Genomic DNA, 21392 nt, shown 5'->3' on the forward strand with positions numbered 1-21392 from the left:
AATTATGATGTCTGGATACCAGGATATCCATATAAATATCCAATTAATTTTTGAATCTTGTTAAGATCTTGGCCACATTGACTTCCTGTGGCAATGAGTTCCACAGTTTAATCACATGCTATGTGGAAAAAAAGCATTTCCTTTTATCACTTTTAAAATATCCAACCTTTTAATTTTATTGACTTTCCCCTTGTTCTTGTGATACAAAACAGGGAGAACAGAATTTCCTGATCTACCTTTGCCAATACCATTTATTATTTTATATTCTTTTATCATGTCCCCTTTTGTTCAACTCCTTTCCAAAGTAAACAGTCCCAATTTTCAATCTTTTATGAGAGAGGGTTTTTTATGCCCATGATCATTCTCATCACACTTCTCTGAACCCTCACTAATTCTGCAATCTCCTTTTTGAGATGAGGTGACCAATACTGTACACAATATTCCAGATAGGGCTGCAAATTATAAAGGTATGTTATTCTCCATATTATTTACCATCCCATTCCTTATGAAACTAACATCTTGTTTGGTGTCAAGTATCAGGGGGTAGCTGTGTTAGTCTGTATGCACAAAAACAACAAGGAGTCTGATGGCACCTTAAAGACTAACAGATTTATTTGGGCATAAGCTTTCATGGGTAAAAACCCACTTCTTCAGATGCATGGAGACTGCATGCATGCATCTGAAGAAATGGGTTTTTTACTATGAAAGCTTATGCCCAAATAAATCTGTTAGTCTTTAAGGTGCTGCCAGACTCCTTGTTGTTTTTAACATCTTGTTTGTTTTTTTGAGAGCAGCTGCCTGTGAGCAGAGGTCTTCACTGAGCTGTCTACAATAATGCTTAGGTCTTTTCTTAAGTTGATACAGTTAATTTAGAACACTGTAAGGTTAAAGTAATTTTAAATTTTTCCCACCTATGTCCATTACTTTGCATTTATTGATACTGATTTTATTTGCCCATGTTATCCATTCACCTAGCTTACTTAGGGCTCTCTGAATTTCCTCAACCCGGGGAGCATCCCTTCACCTCATACCCCATTTGAGTACTGGACTATGCCCAGGATTCAAGACTTCAAAATCATGTCATGGTCTTCTGCCAGTTCTTCCTTGGCCTTCCTCACTTTCTCTTTCCTTCCTTAGGCAACCAATTCAATGCTTGCTGAGTATGCCTCCCATCTTCCTTATGGTGTACATTTCTCAACCACCTGAGTGTTCTTTCTTTGATATTTTCTAACATATCCTGCTCTGCTAGACCCCTTACTCTCACATCAATTAATTAGGGTGAGTGTGTGTGTGATTACCAGTCCTCCCATCCAGGTGCTTCACACATCTTTTAGCCTTGTCAATCTGAGAAGGTCTGGCAGCTCCCCACAATACCTTCTCTGCAGCATTTTGAACCAGCGGACAGTTATCCCCAGGGAAAGGTTCATGATCTGTCCTAAATCTCTTTGCCCTCTATGAAGTCCACCCACTAACAAAATCCAAATCATTTTTACCCAGGTGTACAAAGAGTGTATCCAGCTGGTCCCAGAGCATGCCCCTCTTGCCATGCCAACTCAGATTTGCCTCATGACCAAGCCTAGCTATGAACGTCCATGGGAATTGGCTGCACACCCACAGGCCTAAGATGCAGATGTCCCTGCTTCTGCCCTATTTTCCCTTCCGGCGCCTCACAGCTCACTAGTGGTGGGGAGAGCACAGCCAGCCACCTTGCCCCACCTGCCTGGGTGATTCCATGTTGTAGCTACCACACTGGACTGCCCCCACCTCCAATCACATTTTAAAATGTAAAACTGTCAAACATGACATTGGCACACCCCAGCAATATTTTTGCCAACAATGGGTTAACATAATGGATTACAAATTTGGTTGAAGGAATTGATGACCCCTGGATTCGCAAACAATTTTATATTTCATGAGATACAGAAGAGAAATAAGAGAGATCCCTCTCAGTGGAGATGCTCCTTATAAAGACACTCCAATGCAATGTTATCAGTTTTCATAATGTGAAAAGAGAGAACTTACCAAAAGATAAATAAAAATGGCTACAAGCGGGATTCAGAAATCAATGTAACTCATCTAAGGGTGACATATGCTCCACTTTTGTAGTAAGCAAATAAAAATTAAAGGTGAAGAGTTAACATCCACAAATATTGACTACAAAACTGAGCCACGTAAGTTATGCATAATACCACTCAGCCATAAAAAAGCAATGCTTAAAAGTCTGCAACCAGCAAACTATTTTTTTCTGGCAATATATTTTAAAACCATATATGTGTGAACCAAAAACTGGAACAACAACAAAAAGACCATTGGAGTCTCCAAACTTTAAGCAAGGCACGTCCCTAGGAGTAATTTGTAGCTAAGTTTGTCTTCACAAAGGATGTCTCCCACTTCTACAGTGTCATAAATATACAGCTAAGGGTATCATAAAATCCTTCCTTACCTGTAAAGGGTTAAGAAGCTCAGATAACCTGGTTGGCACCTGACCAGAAGGACCAATGGGGAAAGAAGATACTTTCAAATCTGGGGGGGAGAGGTTTTGTTTGGTGCTCTGTGTGTGTTCTCCCTGGAGACAAAGGGAGAGACCAAGCAAGTAATCCAGTTCCCACCGAAATGATACATCTAATATTACAGAAATAGTAAGTAATAGCAAGGAAATGCGTTAGAGTATCTTTTGTTTTAGCTTGTGAATTTTTCCTGTGCTAAGAGGGAGGTTTATCCCTGTTTTTGTAACTTTAAAGTTTTGCCTGGAGGGGAAATCCTCTGTGTTTTGAATCTTCTTGTTACCCTGTAAAGTTATCTTCCATCCTGATTTTACAGAGGTGATTCTTTTATCTTTTTTTAAATAAATTCTTCTTTTAAGAATCTGATTGATTTTCATTGTTCTTAAGATCCAAGGGTTTGTGTTCACCTGTACCAATTGGTGAGGATATTATTCTCAAGCCTTCCCCAGGAAAGGGGGTGTAGGGCTTGGGGGAATATTTTGGGGGAATAGAACTCCAAGTGGTCCCGTCCCTGATTCTTTGTCTAAATCACTTGGTGGTGGCAGCATACTGTTCAAGGACAAGGTGGGATTTGTGCCTTGGGAAAGTTTTTAACCTAAGCTGGTAAAATAAGCTTAGGGGGTCTTATGCGGGTCCCCATATCTGTACCCCAGAGTTCAGATTGGGGAAGGAACCCTGACACACACCCACATGCTTATCTCCAGGAAGAGGTTGGAGGTCATCAGCACTGTTTGCCCCCGGGATGCTGTAGATCTTGTTGTCTTACCTCCCATCTTGGCATGGGCAAGAAAGGGAGAATGAGCACCTCTGTCCTTCCCTATTATTGATTTGTATTAAGTAGCACCTAGCAGCTCCAGACAGGAACCGGGTCCCTATTGTGTTAGGTGCTGTACAAACACAAGCCCTGCCCCAAAGAACTTATAATTTAAGTAGTTCCTGGGCAAAGGTGTGTAAAGTTTAGGTGTACATGCAAATTAATGTTCTTTTTAAAACAATAGGAACATTCAAACTGAACTAGTAATCAGTGCCTATCTATATTGTCTATATTCCAATTTGTACCATTTTAACTTCAAATACGTTTAAAAAGGATCAGTCCAAAACTCTCTATGGACAGTTTTCATTTGATTTAAACCTGGTTTAAATTATATTGACTCATCTTAACTTGCATCATTAATCTTATTTAAATCTGGTTTGAATTATAGAAATGTAGGGTTGGAAGGGAGTGACGCAGCAGGGAGTGGGGAGTATTGACCTGGGAATGTTGCAGGGGAGTTTTACTGGGACTGTGTGTGGGATGGGAGACTTTCCTTGAGGGAAGATACCTGAGTATGTAACATGAGAGCCAGGAGGGGGGTTGGGGCCAGGTGACACCTTCTGCCTGGGAAACTGGACAAAGGCTGGAGGAGGAGCCAGGGGGAGGCTGGGTGAGATGACTGGAGGTGGCTGGGGAAATGGAGGGAACCCCAGGACTGGGGTCTAAGCTCCCTGTCCCCCAGAAGGACTTGACTGAGGGGTCCTGGTTATACCTATAAGCTCTGTTATTGACTGTGTTCCTGTCGTCCAATAAACCTTCTGTTTTACTGGCTGGCTGAGTCTCACGGTGAATTGCAGGAAGTGGGGAGTGCAGGGCCCTGACTCCCCCCCACTCTGTGATAAAGGGACCTCGAGAAGTCATCTAGTCCAGCCCCCTGCAGTGAGGCAGGAACAAGTATACGTAGACCATCCCTGATAGGTGTTTGTCTAACCTGTAGCAAACTAAGCTAAATCAATATAAGCTAGGTATAAACTGATTTAAAAGTGTCCGCACACGATTGTGCACTGTTTTAACAAACTGGTTTTAAAATCAAAGGTTTGGTGAAACAGGTACAACTTTCAATATAGCCAGGCTCAGACTTCTGGATTGCTTTATCTCAGTTGAGCATATCCCTTGGTAGGAATAGGGAAAATGCTGTTGGACTAGAGCAGAAGGATGGAAGTCTGGAGGAGGTGGGTTCCAGTTGACTTGGACAGCAGGACTTTTCTGTTTTGGCATCCTCCCTCCTTATGTGCAGCAGGCTTTATGCCTGTAGCATTTGCAGGCACCATGAGTCTGTCTGCTGACAGCGCAGGGCTAAGAGATGGATTGTGGGACTTACTCTGGCCCTGAGATAACTGGTAAAATAGAGGTCAACTGCCTGTGCAGGACAATGATTACAGTACAAAGTTCATGTGGAAGGGATGCCACCTACCACGTTTTATTCATGGTAAGCAGCCAGACATTTGTATTGTTGCATGAAATTAACGCTGTAATATGGGGTAATGAGCATCCTGTATTGAGTTGATATAGGACTCAGGATAACATGCAAATAGAGGTGTCCTTTAATAAGAGTCAGGGCCCTGTATCCCTTCAGTCCCCCCAAGGAGCAGGCTTGCAACTCTAACCGCAACCTCCCCTGTTTCCCCACCAGGAGACTATCTCCCTCCCTTCACCATCCATCCCCCCTCAGCACTTGCTTGTCCCTAGGCAGAACCCATAGCATCTAGCAGCACCCCCTTCTATGTCCCCCTGGTTGTCTCGAAGAAACACCCCACACCACCAATCTCTGCTTGGCCCCAGCCTTCGAGCCCAAATGACCCTTCCTGGGCTCCAAGAACTGGCACCTCCCTAGCCCTCATCCCTTCTGCAACCCCCTAGTCCCCTGAATGGTGCTGGCCCCCTTCCTGCCCCTTTTGCAACCCCTTAGTCCTTTGGACGGTGCTGGCTCCCTTGCAACCCCCTAGTCCTCTGGATGGTGCTCGAGACCCTCTTCCCTGGGGTACCTCCTTCCCTGCCCGCAGGGAGCATTTACCCAGAGGATGCTGTAGCACCCCACGCCGCTATATCCTTTCGGGGCGCAGGTAGGGTGACCAGACAGCAAGTATGAAAAATCGGGACAGAGTATGGGGGGTAATAGGCACCTATATAAGAAACATCCCCAAATATCGGGACTGTCCCTATAAAATCAGGACATCTGGTCACCCTAGCTGCAGGCTAGAGAGAGCAGCTCCGCTCCGTGCTACCTGCCCTGGGGCCGGGGGCTGGGGCACTCCCCCTCCCTCCTTTGTTCTGCCTGGCTCCGCCTCCTCCCAGCGCTGCCGGCTGATTGGGCAGCGGAGCCGCCAGTCTGGGCCGGCTCTGGCATGTGTGAATGATACTCCCCGGGCGTGCGGGGCTAGCTCGCGGCGGCTGCCTCCTCCTTTCCCCCGTCCTGGAGTGGAGCCGCTGCTCCCTGCCCGCCCTCGCCCCATTGTTGCGCCGGGTCTCGGGGTGGGCAGGCGCCCGGCTTTGTGCGGAGAATTGCTGCAGGACAAGGCTCGAGGTAGGCAATGTCTCTCTGCTGCTTGAACTCTCGCTCCGCTGCCCCTTTCCCGGCTCCCTGTTTGCAAACCTCCCCCAGCCCGCCCCAATGCCAAGGCAGAAACGGCCCGCTGGGCTCGGCCGAGGGGGCTCTGAAATGGGAAAGGGGCTTTCTCTGCCCAGGCTCTGATCCCCCCCCAGGCAGCCCCTGCAAACAGCCGGGGGCTGGAAGTTCTTTGGAAAGCACCCAGCACAGAGACAAAAAAAGCCCCTCTCTGTTTTGGCTGGGAGAAGCACATGGAAAAAGCGGTGATGGAGCCAGAGCATCAGGCGGGGGCAGTTCAGCCAGTTACTGTTTTCCCCCTTGCAAGATCTCTGGTGGTTGGGTTCCCCCCCCCCCCCCCCCCCGACTCCGTTGCGCTGTTACATGATGCAACCCTTGCGTAGGGGTTGAAAGAGCGAAAATCTGGGTTGAGCTCTTCACAGATTATGCCATCTGGTTGTGATCCTTGTGACTCCAATCTCCAGAGCAAGACACCAGCCCGTCTGACGGGCTGCCCCAACTCCGAGAGGCTGCTGCTTTGTACCGTAGAGGGTTTCATTATTTCCCCCCACCTTTGGGGACAATCCACCCCGATTTTGTCATTTCAACCCGTTTCAGCACGGAGGGGGAGGGGGGAATTGCATCATGTTACAGTCCCGGAGTCAGTAAGGGCGAAGGCAAAAAGAACCATCTTTCCAGATCTATCCCCACTGGCTTCACCAATATATGACCCCCTCCTTTGTATTTCCTGTTTAACGGAGAGGTTAAAACTAAAAAGCAGCCGTGTGATTGGTAGAAAGATGTTCAGTTCACAGCGACGTATTTTGATTTCTTCCACTGGGATTTTTTTTTTAATTCAATTTTTACTTTGTTGGTTCTGCTTGGAGATAGGTGAAATTTACCCAAGATTTAGCCCATTGAAAAATGAATAGTGAGGCAACAGAGAGAGATGTTTGGAGCCAGGGAAATTGAGCACATTCTCTAGTTTGTGTACAGAGTTCAAAGACTTCCAATAAGCTCCATTGATCTTAAGAAAGGAAGGGATTCACCTGCCTGGGGGGTAGTATGGAGAAATATACATGTGTCTGAGAGAAGAATCACCATCTTTCCCTTCCATGGATGTTAGGGATGGAAAATACTTTAGTTTTCCAGTCTCTCCCATTTGTTTCATCAGTTTTCTCTCACTTAATAGACTTGTAGTTAGTTTTTCATGCTTGGACCATGGATGATGGTTTCAAGTAAGATCAGAATTATAAAATAATGAAGCAGACCCCATATGCAGAGAGATCCCTTCAAAAAACATTGTGTTGTAAACTTGTGGGCATGCCAGCCTCATGTCTTCTAAAGATTTCTGTTGATATCACTCTTTGTTTTGCTCCATGAAAGAAAACTATATTCTGACAACATGGATCAACTCTACTGCTTATGATATTTTTCACAAATGGAGTACCCCTCCCTCCCACACACAGCCTTGTGGTATGTCCAGATACTGCTGTAGGCAGCAAAGTGCCATAACTTTCTCTGAGATGCTGGTTAGGGTATCTAGGGAAATGTGAGGTTAATTTTTCTATGTCAGGTCTGTGTAGGCATGGCAGATGGGGGAAAAGGTATCAGCTGGTTTGGCAGCTGGTAGTTTGGTTGGCATACTTAGCATTGGAGGAGGAGTACTTCACCCATCTCTCCTCTATTGGGTATCCCTCATTCATCTCCTATGTCTCCTGGTCATCTCCCAGGAAAAAGCTGCACAAATATCTTGCTTTCGTAAACAAGTTATTTTGTCTTTTGGAAGAAAATGGCAATGGAATAGGAGAAGATCTGGGGCATTGGACACTAGATAGAGTGGGTGATGGCAGTTGTGTTATCATGGCAACAGGATTACCAGAAATAGTCAGGAAAATCTTTAAATGGATTCTGAAAAGAAAAGAGGAGTACACTCTGCTCTATTTTTGTGAAAACACCCAGGGATTTTAATGGCAGTCCTGTGCATGGAATGATGAGCACTTATTTCCCATCAGTCAGCCATTGTTTGGTGTTTTGTCAAAGAAAAATCTCTAGGCAACGGTATCAGCATTATGCTGGTATTATGAGCTCTCCAATACAATCTTGGATGCTAGGGTTTGGGAAGATCACCTGGGTCAGAACTGTTCCAAATAGGCTGTTTATCATTAACTTTTGAAAGGAGGGGCTTGTGATCACCAACAAATGCATGGAACACAGGAACTTCAATAGACCAGTCATTGATAGTGTTTTAAAACCTTACAGGTTTTGGACGGAACTATTTTTGTTTTGTTGTGAACATAAGTACTATAGTTCTATTTAATATGCATAGCCATCCATGTACTTTTGAAGTGCTTTATCAAAAGGAACTAGCGGGGGACTTTATAGACAGAAGATGCTGAACTCATGCTTTGGAGGGACCTTTTCCAGAAAGTATGTACCTGCCAAGGATTCCACCAAAGCTTTAGGTTGAGCCATGGGAAGGCAAGCAAAACAATAAAATGGACTCCAAGGCTTCTCCAAATTCAGGAGAATTTCTGACCTTTAAAAAGAGAGAGATCTTATTTATTTATATTTAAGAAACTATCACTGAATGCAAAATGAACCAGATTCTGCACTATAGTACACCTGCACAATCCCATTGACTGCAGTGTGGTATAAGAGCAGAATTTAGATGGGCTTTTAAACCTATCATCTGTGAGTTTAGAGTAAGTTAAAGGAGGGAAAGGCTTCCAGGGAAGGATGTTTATGGCTGTAGGAAATTGTGGTTGCATCTTCAGGAGATGATTCTGTTTGTTGTTTCTTTTCAGTGGTGTAAGGAAAATCAGCTCTAAGGTTAGAACATGAACCATCTTGTCACTGCTACTCATCAAAGCTTCCCTGAAACAGAATGCCCTAGTGCAGTGGTTCTCAAATTTTTTTTCCCCGTGGACCACTTGAAAGTTGCTGAGGGTCTTGGCGGACCACTTAATAATCTTTCCAAATGTTGTTTGTACCATTAGCTAACTATATTGTAAAGCGCTTTTGGATAAAAGTGCTATATAAAAAAAACCTTTAATAATAATTAACGTTTTTTTGTTCTACAAATAAAAGCACACAACTCACATTTTAATATCAGTAGTCTTACCTTTCTAATGTGATGGATGTGCCCTCTCTCCCCCGCCGCAGCAGCCCCTGAGCTGGGGCTGGGAAGGAGGGGGGTGTCTCCCTCTCTCCCCTGCCTCAGCAGCCCCTGAGCTGGGGCTGGGAAGGAGACGGGTCTCTCCCTCGCCATAGAAGCCACAGAGCTGAGGCTGGGAAGAAGGACCGTCTCTCCCTGGCAGCTGGAGCCCTGGAGCTGGGGCTGAGAAAGTTGCCTCTTTCTCTGGCCACCGCAGCCCTGTACGTCCCAAATTCCGCCCACCCTGTCTTCTCATCCCACTGCCCCCTCCCACCTACCTCCTATTCCTCCCAAGGCCACGGTCATCTCCCAGGAAAAAGCTGCACAAATATCTTGCGCGGCTCCGCCAATTAGGTGGGTGGCCCTTCTTTCTCTTGTCTGCAGCTGCCTACGCGCGCATCTTAGAGGGAACTATCCGTGGACCACCTGAATGGAGCTAGGACCATAGTTTGAGAACTTCTGCCCTAGTGCAAAAAGTTGTCACTTCAGTGCTCCTTAGCAGTGTATGGAGAGGTACAGGCTGAGTTTCAGGCATGTATCTAAAACTTTCATTTCAAATTTCGGGGGGAGGGATAGCTCAGTGATTTGAGCATTGCCCTGGTAAACCCAGGGTTGTGAGTTCAATCCTTGAGGGGGGGCCATTTGGGGATCTGGGGCAAAATCAGTACTTGGTCTTGCTAGTGACGGCAGGGGGCTGGACTTGATGATCTTTCAAGGTCCCTTCCCGTTCTAGGAGATGGGATATCTCCATTAATTATATTATTATTTAAATATCTCTATCAAGGGGAGTATGGTTAACCAGGCATCCATTGGTTAACCACATTGATCAAAGCTGTTTCCTTTGTTTTGGAAAAGGTGTGGAGGGAAGAGGTGTGTTTTTATATTTATCTAAAAAGATAATTTATCCTGATAAGTGGAAGGGGGTGGAGATGGCCTACTTTTTCTTCCAAATGATTGGGCACATTTAGTTCATGTCACAGGAGTGCGTACGGGGTGTGCCGGGTGTGCCCAGGCACACCCTAATGTCTCAAAAAAAAAAAAAGTGGCTTTGCATTTTAATTTAAGTAAAGTTCAGTTGTTAATTTTAACAAAATTAAGTTTAGTTAAGTTTTAATTTCTTTAGTTTGATGAATAAAAATAATGTCCTCTATGATTGAGTATTCAATAAATGTTCGCCTTTAAATATAAATAAATAAATAAAATTCCCTGGGGCACACCCTAATGAAATGTGCTGCGCATGCCTATGGTTCATGTTTTTGTGCCCATAGCACTCTAAAACCCTTTTATTGGCAGTCTCTTCAAAAGATTGATGCATCTTTTCCATCTAGATGGATCAGTTACATGACTCATGACTTTCTGTGGATATAGTTTTGTGTTTCCACTTAGTCATCACTGTGTCTATTGATTATTTACCGAGAACACAGAAATGGACAGGTATCTAGGTTAATGTACTTCTGTAGGCAATGTTCTTAAGTTTTTCAATGAAATCCAGATTTTATACCTAATGGAAATTACTTGAAAAACAGGGCTGGACTTAGGTTCTATAAGGCTACTATAAACAGTGAAACAAAGGCCTTGTGCCTTCTAAAACATAACTTTGAGAAATATACCTATTTTAAGTTCTTTATCCATTGAGGTGTCCTTGAAAATTTAGGAAAGTCCCTATAGATGTATGGCATCTAAGGCTGGCCTTGCAGAGAATTCACCTTCTCTAAATGAGGGCATGTCTACACTTGCTATTTAAAGTGGAAAAAGTCCCTTTTTTGCGCAAAAACCATGGGAGTGTCTACATTTGCCAATGACTCTTTGAGATGAAACTCAGAAGTTTCACCGCAAAAAGAAAACCACCTCCACGAGAGGCATACAGCTCTTACTGGTTATGCTTTTGCAGTGATGTGCAAGTGAAGACACATTCTTTCTGTTTACACAGCTTTTAGCCTCCACAGGATATCCCACAGTGCCTAGGTGACCACTCTTGCCAGCAGCTCTGCTGCTCTGACGCCAGATAAACAGACATCCACTCCTCTCCCAGGAAAGCCCCGGGAACTTTGAAACTCCCCTTCCTGTTTTCTTGGCAAATGCTCACTTATCTGGGCAGATGACAATGCCTGCTCCTCGGAGCAAAGGATCCCCTGCTTGGAGCCATGCTGAACTGCTGGAGCTGATCAGTGTTTGGGGAGAGGAGATTGTGCAGGGACCCAGAATGCCCTACGATCACCCTCTCCCCCTCTCCCACAAGACCCATCGTCAAACTAGAGAGAGCTGCAGTGTGGGATAGCTACCCTCAGTGTGCTGCTCTGGTCCACGATGGAAGTGCTGCAAATGTAAACACTCTCTGATGCCTTTGGAAGTAAGTGAGTACACAAACCAGTGAAGCTGACAGCGCAAAAACTCTGCAAGTGTAGACATAGCCTGACTCTTAGAAAAGTCACTGAGATCTTGCATTTAGATCTCTTGTGGGAAGGCAACTGTAAAAACTTAAATGCATATTTACCAGATGAGAACAAGGTAATCAAAGAGAAAAATAATGTAAACACTTATTTTTCTACCTGGAAGTGGGTCACATTCTACCTTTGGCTGGATGAATGGGATGGCATGAGTGACTGTAAAAGTGGCCTTTCTTATGTTTGTTTCTTTCAGGGATGCTTACAGGAATAGGGTGGGAAATAATCAGAAATAAAGTCAAAAGGTGGTGTAAGCACAGCTGTGCCATCAAGGGCAGAACGTGGCTCAAAGATGCATGATGCAGTAAGGTCTGATCGCGGACAAGCCCTTGTGGAAGGTCTCTTTGATGGCACGATTTGCCCTGCCTATGTTTACAGGGGAGGGATAGCTCAGTGGTTTGAGCATTGGCTTGCTAGACCCAGGGTTGTGAGCTCAATCCTTGAGGGAACTACTTAGGGAACTCGTGCAAAATCATTACTTGGGCCTGTTAGTGAAGGCAGGGGGCTGGACTTGATGACCTTTCAAGGTCCCTTCTGGTTCTAGGAGATAGGATATCTCCATTAATTTAATTTAATCCTGCAAGATGCTGAACACCCTCAATTCCCATTGAAGTCAATGTGAGTTAATGGCACTCCACTCATTGTGGAAGTGGCCCTGGGAGAATATACTAGGCTGTGAGGCAGACTGATCAACGTCTTTCCTGATCTACACTAGAAAATTACATCGGCTTAACTATGTCGTTCAGGGCTGTGAAAAATCCACACCTGAGTAGTGTAATTAAGCCAACCTAGCCCTCACTGTAGACAGCCCTATGTTGGCAGAAGAATTCTTCCATTGACCTAGCTACCACCTCTTAGGCAGGTGTATTACCTGCACCAATGGGAGTGTCTACACTGAAACACTACAGCAGTGCAGCTGTATATGAAGCCTTTTGGTGAGATCAGTTTGAAACACAGGGTCGGGTATCATTTTATGTTGATGATACACAAGTCAAGTGTATGTCTTTTTCCCTATGGCACCACAAGCTCAGTCCCCGCTGTAGAGAAATACTTGGATGATGATACCAGTTGGATGGCCTGGTGCTATACTCTGCTATTGGGTAGAGATTGTTGATGTGAAGAGACTTGCTTCTCTGCTATGTCTTTGCTTGTTGAGGGAGATTCTGTCTTAGGCAGTGAGTCAGGTTAAGAATGTTGGCATCACTTTTGACTATGCTCTGTCCATGGAAAGCCATAGTTTATAAGTCGTTTGCACTGCAGGGCACTCAATAGAAATATATTCCCTTGTGACCACAAGGACTGATGATTTTTGTGGAAAAGGAACAATGTTAAAATTGTACAATATGAGATGTTGTTATAGGATAAGTGTTGTTACATGGATTGCATGGCGGAGTATGTGTGGTATGAAGACTGAAAAGAACACGTGCCATTGAGTGCACAGAGACACACAGGCTCAGACTCCTGCACCCAAGCCCCCTGTTTCACATTTTGCCGCTGTGTCTATCAAGATAAATAGGGGGAAATGTTACTGTAAAGGATTGCTTTTGGCTTTCCTTTATAATGGCTTTGCTGTCAAAAATACAAGCACCTTGGGAGTAGACAGTGTATGTTTGCCAGTATAACTGACAAAAATGATTAGAAACTGATGGTAAAAAAAAAAAAAAAAAACTCTTGCATAAATAAGAAAAGTTAATCTGCTCATTTTTTAAAAAGTAAAAGGAATAAATATAAAAAACAGTGCACTTGTTTAATTATGAGTTCTGAGACAATTCTGGGATTTCTGTTTTCTGATGGGCTGTCTCCGTGGGCATATCTTTGCCAGGTCATGTTTTAGAACGGATGGGGATGGCTTTTTTGCTCCAGGGCAGATACAGATAATTTCTGCGCTTGTGCCAAAGGCTTTATAAGCACTAAATATGGAACAAAAAAAATCCCATCATTCATCAGTAATAAGCATCAGAAATCAGTGCACAAATGCTTTCAGTTTAATCTGTACTGTTGCTGATGTCTCAGAGATTGGGTATTTTAGCCCTCAGCTGGTAAAATGCAGCATTTGTGTATGAGCTGTACTAAGTATACATTATTCATTAGGGAACTGTCATCATATCATGGTTGTGAATCCCTGAAGTCTCTATCCTTTTCCTAATCATATCTAAACATTTATAGAACACAAGAACTTGGTGTTATTCCACTTGACTGGCTGACCAATCTTCTGGTTCATTTAGTACATCCTCAGCTGGTAGCCACGGCTAAGGAGTAGGTCCCTTACAGTTAATCTAAAATAGAGTTCAGAAACTTGGCGTATTTCATACATCCATAGTAACTAAACTAGCACTAAAAGAAGAACAGGAGTACTTGTGGCACCTTAGAGACGAACAAATTTATTAGAGCATAAGCTTTCGTGGACTACAGCCCACTTCTTCGGATATGTCTCTAAGGTGCCACAAGTACTCCTGTTCTTCTTTTTGCGGATACAGACTAACACGGCTGATACTCTTAAACTAGCACTGTGATCCTTAGTAGACTAGTCATAATTGCATGTTATCTTCATGGGAAAAAAGGGAAAACCAAAAGCTAATTAATGGGACACATTCTTGTTAAACCAACAAATAATATTAAGCATTAGGACTATCAAGGTACCACCTGCATTTTAGGCCTCTAAACTTGAGTGTTAGGAATGATTAGTTTGTCCAATAAAAAGTCTCATTACCTAGTTGGTTTAATTTTTAAGAGATTAATTACAGATGCTAGAGCGATTTAGAATCTTAACTGGTGTTTGAGTTATGCTCCCTTATCATGATAATGTCATTGTTCTAAAAGGGGAGTGGAAGAAGTGATGAGGGAGAATATAATTTGAATTGTTACTAGCAATTAGCATATGTGATTAAATTGCCTAGGCATTTCTTATCAAGACCAGCTGCAAACTGGGAATTGAGGAGTGGCCTTCATAGACTTTACTAGTGTAGTCATCAATCAGATACGGCATAAAGCTTTATCACATTCTGTCTGTGTGGCTCACAGGCCACATGCTGTCTAGTCTAGGGAGAGAAACAAGGGGAACTACTGCAGGTTTTAAATTAAACAAAACAAACAGTGAGCTTTTCCCATCTGCACTGACTTCATTGACAGATTTTGACTTGTACATTGTGCTGCTGGTCTGGTCTTATAAAATGAAACTGTTTTAAATCAACGTGACAGACCTCTTATAAATTGCAGTTTCATTGATGAATCATTCACAAAGCTTTCATCACATCTTCTGCCTTCCACAGTCAAAACAGCTCAATTCTGACCCCAAGCAGAGCGCTATTTTATTAAGAAGGGATCAGTGTGATATGTTAAAAAAAACTAGGAGTCTGGTGTCACCTTCAAGACTAACAGATTTATTTGGGCATAAGCTTTCATGGATAAAAAACCCACTTCTTCAGATGCATGGAGTGAAAATTACAGATGCAGGCATAAATATACTGCTACATGAAGAGAAGGGAGTTACCTTACAAGTGGAGAACCAGTGTTGACAGGATGGATGTGGTCCACTCCCAATAATTGATGAGGATGTGTCAATACCAAGAGAGGGAAAATTGCTTTTGTAGTGAGCCAGCCACTCCCAGTCCCTATTAAGGTGTTAAATTTGCAAATGAATTGTAGCTCTGCAGTTTCTCTTTGAAGTCTGTTTTAGAAGATTTTTGTTGAAGGATGGCTACTTTTAAATCTATTATTGAATGTCCACAGAGATTGAAGTGTTCTCCTACTGGCTTTTGTATGTTACCATTCCTGATGTCTGATTTGTGTCCATTTATTCTTTTACGTAGAGACTGTCCACTTTGGCCAATGTACATGGCAGAGAGGCATTGCTGGCACATGATGGCATATATCACATTAGTAGATGTGCAGGTGAATGAGCCCCGATGGTGTGGCTCATGTGGTTGGGTCCTCCGATGGTGTCGCTAGAGTAGATATGGAGACAGAGTAGGCAATGGGGTTTGTTCCAGGGATTGGTTCCTGGGTTAGTGTTTCTCTGGTGTGTAGTTGCTGATGAGTATTTGCTTCAGGGTCGGGGGGGGGGGCTGTCTATAAGCGAGGACTGGCCTGTCTCCCAAGGTCTGTGAGAGTGAGGAATCATTTTCCAGGATAGGTTGTAGTTTGTTGATGACGTGCTGGAGAGGTTTTAGCTGGGGCCTGTACATGATTTGTTGTTTATTTTCAAATAGTTGCTGCAAGTCTGGGTGGTGCAAAGTAAATAAAGGTTTTTGGACTGCACTTGCTCTTAAATGAATTAATGCATTTTTTCAGAGATTTGAACCTATGAGTGGGTGTTTTTATTTACGCGAGTTGGGGGGGTCGGTTATTGCCTTAGCAAATGTATCTGTGGTGTTGTGGCTGTGGTCCGCTGACGGAAGTCTGAGAGCATTGAACTAGAAACATGTGTTGCAGTATTTTGTTGAGCACTGGTGACAGCTGCATGAGTGGATGTACGGCAGTTTGTCTTGAGAATATGTGGAGAAGGCGTGTGACGTCTGCTGACTAGGGATTGTCTACATTAGAAGCAAAGGGCTTGGCAGCCCACCTTGGACTGTTGCCCCGCAGTACTGTGATGTTCTCTCTCTCTCTACGTGCACCCGCCCCACGTTGTTCTCTATGCAAACATTTTTCATTCTTAGCACTTGTCACCTGGCCAGATAAGTGAGCATTTGCCAAGAAAACAGGAAGGGGAGTTTCAAAGTTCCCGGGGCTTTCCTGGGGGAGGAGTGGATGTCTGTTTATCTGGCGTCAGAGCAGCAGAACTGCTGGCAAGAGTGATCACCTAGGCACTGTGGGATATCCTGTGGAGGCTAAAAGCCATGGGTTTGGCAGCAGGGTTCCTTTGACATTATGAAGGAAAGGAGGAACTCTTGGGTCAAGGAGCCCAGAACAAAATCTGTGGTTGACACAAGTGAGCAAAGGCTCTGTCTTCCTGGTCCTAGCCTCCTGCATTGCTGTGCCATTCTCCAGAGCTTAGATGCACTTACAGACCGGTTTCTAGCCTCTTTGTCAGGATACTATGAATATAACACAACCTCATAGATATAGACTTTTTACCCTTTGGAGTTCCTTTCCTTCTCCAAACCCCCGCTCTCCAATCTACTCAAAATGCTGCCACAAAGATTGTCCTTTTCCTCTACTGCTCAGACCATATCATTCCCTTTTTCAAATTCCCTTGCTAGCTTCCTCTTGCCTTCTGCGTTAAGTGCAAGCTTCTTGTCTTCATCTTCAGGGCTCAGCACAATTGACAGGTATCAGAGGGGTAGCTGTGTTAGTCTCTATCTAATTGACAGCTGTCCCTTACCTCTCTTCTTCCTTCCTTCCCTCTTGAACTGTTAACTGGTTAAGCCATTGGCGGAGATAGGATGATCTGACCTTATTTGCTAAACTAGGCAAGTCTCAGCATAAGCTATCTGAAGCTATTTGCATCACATACTGGCAAACAAATTCTAAAAGGTGTAATAAACAGATGTGTATGGAAGCATTTAAATAGAGTTGGTCACAAAAAACACTAAATATTTTTGCAAAAATACTTGTCCTCATATGTGGAATCATTGAGGTTAATTTTCCAGCTGGCTTGAAAAAAACATGACTCCAATGGACAATGATTGGCTCTAGTGAGGTTTCAAAGTCTGTCTGGGCTTCTGTGGTATAGAAGTGTGACAATTTTTTTCCCCCTGTGATCCAATAGCTGAGCTAAGGACTGTGTTAAACAATGGGTGTGATGAGTAGAGTACTCACAGTCCACAACACAGGGGATATACAGAACACATGTCCAAGGGAAAGGGGCAACGGCCAGAATACTGCTGTCTTTCTGCAGATCAGGCATTGTCCCTTTGGGCTGTTGGCAGCTGAGTGTAAGTTAGAGAAACCCTGAAGCTATTTTAGTTTATGACGAGATGCAGGTAGTTTCTGACCAGCCCTGAGAGATGGGAGACACAAAGGTGGTGGTAAAAATCCATCTCGGGAACTACAGAACTAACCAGACCTTCCACTTTTTACTGAAATATCCCATTACTAAAGAATACCTCTTTTAAAATGAAAAAATCATGCTCAGGTTTTTTTTTTTTTTTTAAAACAAATGTCTTCATGGTCTAGAGCAGGGGTAGGCAACCTATGGCACGTGCGCCAAAGGCGGCACGCGAGCTGATTTTCAGTGGCACTCACACTGCCCGGGTCCTGGCCACCGGTCCAGGGAGCTCTGCATTTTAATTTAATTTTAAATAAAGCTTCTTAAACATTTTAAAAACCGTATTTACTTTACATACAACAATCGTTTAGTTATATATTATAGACTTATAGAAAGAGACCTTCTAAAAACGTTAAAATGTATTACTGGCACGCGAAACCTTAAATTAGAGTGAATAAATGAAGACTTGGCACACCACTTCTGAAAGGTTGCCGACCCCTGGTCTAGAGCCTGCCGGGATGTGCAGAAGTGTTCTACTTGGACAACCCCTCATCCACACCATGTGCTTATAATAACGAGCATAAAAAAGCAGTGAGATTCTCTCTGGTCCAGGGAATTTCTAGGTGGATAGCAGGTCCTTTAGGGAAAACCCTAACAGCTTGGCCAGAGATGAAAGCCCAGGGTGTGATTTTTTTGTTGTGAGCTTAGAAATCAAAGAAACCCAATCTTAAATATCTTGGGGGAACTTCTGGACAATAGCCAATGTGAAGAATGTTGAGTTTAGCTGGGTTGGACCCCACCTGCGTACACAAAACAACCACATTTCCAGGTTTTTTTGTTGAAAAATTGTATTTGACAATCATGGTCTCATCTAAAATGAAAAAACAGCTGGGAAGGTACAAAATTTCTCATTTTAAAAACAAATAAAAGCAAAAACCAAAACAACCCCACAAATCACCAACTAAATAAATAAACCCAACCAAACAAAACAAATTCCTTTGCAGAAAGGAAAAGCAGTCCATCTGTTGGAGAGTTTGTTTGCTCACATGACTTGGCAGCTTTTCAGAAGTCCATGAGACTGCTTGCATGCTTATGTGCTTTACTGCATCAGGGCCCTAGCCTTGTCCTCTCCTGCATCCCTTGGGCCATGTCTACATTAGGAAAACTGGTTGTGTTTTAACATGATTTCACTGGTTGTGGTCAACCCAAGGCCCTCCTAGGTTAGTCTCTCTCCTAGTGGCCAGCTAGCATGTTTTAAAACACAAAGTATTTTCCTAGCTTTAGCATTTTCTCCTTTCTGCCCAATTCCATTATCCTTCTGTCTTTCTGTCCACTTCTTGGAACAATCATTCTTCCTCCTTCTAGCTTTTAGGGTGCTACTCAGCCTTGGCTCTCTGAATATTAATACATGCTGGGTTGGTCATAGGAGGGTGCAACTTTTTGAATTTCTTAGATAAAAATGGGCCAGTGTTGGTTTTTTGTGAGAGACACATTCAGTTCCTGATCATTAGGGGGACTTGTTGAAGGAGTGGGAAGGGAAAGGTTTCTCAAGCCATGGCTCCAATTGTGGCATAGCTGTTATTTTCTCATGAGGATGCAGCCTCTCTCAGAAGGAGATGGTTCAGGTGGAGGCATGTATTGGTGCTGTTGTTTTCAATTTTTTTTTTTTTTTACTGTCTGTGCCCCCATGCTCTGGGGTGGGGTCCTGTCTCCTTTCTGCAGACACTTCTCCAGGCCTTACTTCACTGTGATCCTGAGAGTATTATTGTGCTGTACTGTAGACTGGGTTTTAGGGAATGGCTACACTTGCAGATGTAGAACCCGTTGAGTTAAACCAGCCCTTCATAGAGAAAGCGCTGCAGTCTGTCCACACTGATAGCTGCAAGAACACTGGCGTGGCCACATTAGCAGTTCTTGCAGCGGCCACAGAGAGCAGTGCATTGTGGTAGCTATCCCAGCATGCAAGTGGCTGCAAAGTGCTTTTCAAATGTCCATTTCAAGTGTGGAGTGTGACATGGAGTGTTTTGTGTGTATGTGGGGGGTGAGAGAGTGGGTTTTTGGGGGGCTGAGAGCATGCTGTCTTGTAAGTTCACCTCTCTCTCTCACACAGCATTCCACAGTAATGGTTGATTTGTCTCAGAGCAGATAAGCAGCTGGCTGTCAAATGGAGCTTTCAAAGGGCATAATCCTGCAGCGATTACAAAACAATGACAAGAGTGGCCACTTGATTTAAGGGGGTTATGGGACGTTTCCAGAGGCTGATCAGAGCGCAGTAATGCAACACCTCGTTCACACTGACGCCCAGGCGTTTCAGCCAATCTGCACCAAGCGTTAATCTTCTCGCCGAGGTGGAGTACCAGGAGCGCTCTAGCCATGGAGTCAGAGCGCTCTATGTGCCTTGCCAGTGTGGCCGGGTAGTGAGCTAGGGTACCCGGAACTGCTTTAATGCGCTCTAACTCGCAAGTGTAGCCAAGCCCTTAAACAGAAATCATGAAGAGCTACACCCAAAGTCAGCCAGGGAACTGCACTGTTTCCTGCAGACTTTTGGGATAGTGATGTCTGGAGGCGCTCCCATTCCACTGTTTGGCAGCACTGCTGGCCGAAGGCTACTCCCAGTCACTTCATTTTTACGCTGTGAAATCCAGTGTGAATATATTTGTTCAGTCTTCCATGTCTCCCACACACTTTTCTGACCATTGTTATGTTTCTGTTAGCATGTGTCTCCCTCTTTCTGCCTGTGCTTCCTACTGAGGCTTTAATTCCAAACTCTTGCTGGACCTGAATTTCCCCCAGGCGTTTGGTATGTTCTGGGAGTACTGTCGGGAGAAGAAGTCCCTGTATGAATCCCTGAGTCAGTGGTGGATGTCGGGAAGGTCCAAATCTAGCTGTTCTGCCAGCAGAACACTCAGGCTGCTGCACAGTCTGTATATCATGCTTTGAGTGCCTTGAAATGGACCTTCATGGATCTTCGTGACAGCCTCGATGTGGGGAATGTGGCGCAGATGCACCAGACTCTTATGGAGAAGACCAATTTCTGAGTTGCTTGATGGAGGAGAAGGTGCAGGGAGCCAGGGTTTGAGCCCATTTCACCCAGATGCATGACACTGATGCTTCCATGAGGGTTGTTTTTTTTTTTATTTTTTGTTTCAGTTTGAAGAGAAAGACTAGGGACTGCCAGCAGATTCACAGTCTCTGGCTGCCTGATGGTCATCAGATGGCTGATTCCACCAGGACCAGGAAAGTAACAGTTTCCTTTTACAGAGCTCTGTACTTGCGTGAAATGCTGCTGATGGATGAGCTGCACCAGGGGTTACAACCATCTGAGTGGCAAGGAAAAGCAGCATCTGGGTGCCCCTCTCTTCTTACAAAAAGAACAGGAGTACTTGTGGCACCTTAGAGACTAACAAATTTATTAGAGCATTATTTATCTCTTCTTACAGGCGCTCTGGTGCAGTCCCTGTAAGCAAGGCCCCAGGTATCGACGGGCTGCCTTCCGAATTTTATAAACATTTCTGGTATCTTATTGGTTCTGATTTCTCCACCCTCCCTCCCCCTCCCCATCACACTGCTGCTCCAGAAAGGGGACCTCTGTGACTTATGAAACCAGAGACCTATTTCCCTTCTCTGTTCAGATTATAATGTTATATACAGGGCCTAGCAAATCAGCTGGAGCACTATCTGGACCCTTTGATGTACCTTGATCAAACATAGCCCTATCCTCTGTGTTTTTAAATCATGATTCAGCCATCTTTTTAATCTGGATGTGGGGTTTATTTCAGTGAACTAGGAGAAAGCTTTTGGTAGAACTGACCACGGCTCTTTTTAAAGTGCGAGAAGCACCTGGAATTGGGCGACTGTGTACTTCATTTTTTTTTTTTTTTTTTTTTTACCAACCCAGGAACCAAACCCTGCCACAAACCCCGGTGCCAACTCTGTCCGCATATCTATTCAGGTGACATCATCATAGGACCTAACCACAACATCCACACCATCAAGGGC

At 44.1% G+C, this 21392-nt stretch overlaps 1 protein-coding gene across 4 annotated transcripts in view; it reads left to right on the plus strand.

The window, feature by feature from the left end:
• Positions 1-5694: 5694 nt before the first annotated feature.
• The window catches only part of AFAP1 (actin filament associated protein 1), a 177056-nt gene continuing 161358 nt past the window's right edge, over positions 5695-21392 (plus strand). For all 4 annotated transcript variants that reach the window (XM_054030627.1, XM_054030630.1, XM_054030629.1 and 1 more), the window contains exon 1: positions 5695-5842. The gene's annotated coding sequence lies outside the window, so the exon portion shown is untranslated. The remainder of the gene's footprint in view (positions 5843-21392) is intronic.

This window comes from Malaclemys terrapin, chromosome 5 (assembly GCF_027887155.1).
Source record: "Malaclemys terrapin pileata isolate rMalTer1 chromosome 5, rMalTer1.hap1, whole genome shotgun sequence".
NCBI lineage: Eukaryota > Metazoa > Chordata > Testudines > Emydidae > Malaclemys > Malaclemys terrapin.